The sequence below is a fragment of the Oryx dammah genome, unplaced genomic scaffold (genome assembly GCF_014754425.2).
Source record: "Oryx dammah isolate SB20612 unplaced genomic scaffold, SCBI_Odam_1.1 HiC_scaffold_2768, whole genome shotgun sequence".
NCBI lineage: Eukaryota > Metazoa > Chordata > Mammalia > Artiodactyla > Bovidae > Oryx > Oryx dammah.
In genome coordinates this window covers 1-1,621 of record NW_024072828.1, presented here as the reverse complement: position 1 = coordinate 1,621, position 1,621 = coordinate 1, and the positions used below count along the sequence as shown (strand labels likewise).

At 53.7% G+C, this 1,621-nt stretch overlaps 1 pseudogene; it reads left to right on the top strand.

Annotated features, from left to right (window-relative positions):
- The first annotated feature begins 622 nt into the window (after positions 1–622).
- LOC120859747 lies at positions 623–1,168 on the top strand (annotated as a pseudogene).
- Positions 1,169–1,621: the final 453 nt, after the last annotated feature.

Below are 1,621 nucleotides of genomic sequence, written 5' to 3'. Positions count from 1 at the left end.
CCCCCCCAACCCCCCAACCCTGCCCCCCTCCCTCCTAGTCCCTCCTCCCCCAACCCATGGCTTGCAGTTTGGATCGGAAGTGAGCAACTCTGAACCTGAGGTACCCAGGAAACCTGTCTCACCTGTGTGGATCCCTGAGCACTCAGAGTCGCCCGCTGCCCCAGGGGCAATTTCAAGCTTGAGGATGACTACACTGGCAGGTGGCCTGGCTCTCCCAGTCGCTCCTCAGGCACAGCTACATTGTTAGTCAGGCAAATGGCTTGCGAGGACACGCCCACTTTGTGCTGGGCGGGGTTTGGCTGCTCTTCACCAGCTGCCAGAAGGCCCAGAATTCCAAGGGGTATGTCCCAGGAGCTAACGCCTTTAGACTCCATTTGATTGGTTGTATGATGAGGTCTGGAGGTCAGGGTGGAGAGTTCAACCCCTTCCCGCCGCCATATTAGACGTGCATGGTGGCACAGGGTTCTGCGCATGCGTCCCTCCCTTTCCCCGTTCGTTGGTTGTGGGCAAGTAAGAAGTTGGGAGTACCACTTTTACTGTGGCTGGTGGGCGGACTGTGCGGGCTGTCTGCTGTGCTCTGGTGTCCAGCTTGTTTGCAGCTCGGGGCTACGGAGAGAACAGCATGGAGAGTGAGACGGGGCCAGAGGAAGGAGGCAGCATTCCAGGATCCTGGATCTTAGTTGTGAGCCCGGGGAGCCCGGGTCTTCATGAGGGAGGGGCCCCGGGGCCTACCAGCCCAGTGGGGGAGGCAGAGGTGATGCAGGCGCAGATGGTGCGCCAGGCGAGGAGGCCGCCCTGTTCTGGGTGGAGGCAGTGGAGGAAAGTGCGGCCCTGGAGGAGGGAGACGTGGCGGGAATCGGGCAGGAGTTCCAGCTGCTGGTGTTAGACGTCATGGAGGAGGTGGAGGTGGTGGTGTGCGAGGAGCAGGAGCAGGTGTCCTCGGAGGATCAGGGCCAGGAACATCCAAGGCCTGGAGCTCCGAGTGACCAGTTTGCACTGGAGGCGCTGGTGGCCCTGCAGCTGGAGTTGGATCCTGTGAATAAGAAAGCCCAAAGGGCGCATGCTCGCCTGAAACTTAAGAACTGCCAGAGGCGGAGGGTGCATCTAGAACAAAGAAGCGCCATCATCCAGAGAATCTCTGGCTTCTGGGTCAAAGTTGTATCCCTTGGTGTGGTGCTTGTGAATTGTTTATATATATATATATTTTTTTTAATATTTTATCTTTTTTAATTTTATTTTTACTTTATTTTACTTTACAATACTGTATTGGTTTTGCCATACATTGACATGAATCCACCACATGTGTATAAACCTGGGCTATTGCAGGAGCAGTTTACAGATTTGGCAGTTCTGGTACAAAATTTACTTTTGGGGATGGTGGGTATGGGTTACCGTCCTGCATATCTGTTCCTCAAAGTAGGTGTGATGTCCCTGCATTCTGGTTACCACAAACTGATACTTGGGCTTTATTTGCAGAGATCACAATCAGAATTGTCATTAGCACCAGGGACTCTCCAGAGAAAAGGCTTGTCTGGAATCCAGTTCTTCTCCAAAAAGCTGAGTGAATTTGGGGTTGAGGTTGTGATGAGTAAGTGGTCATACTGATTCTAGCTAGGAGTGC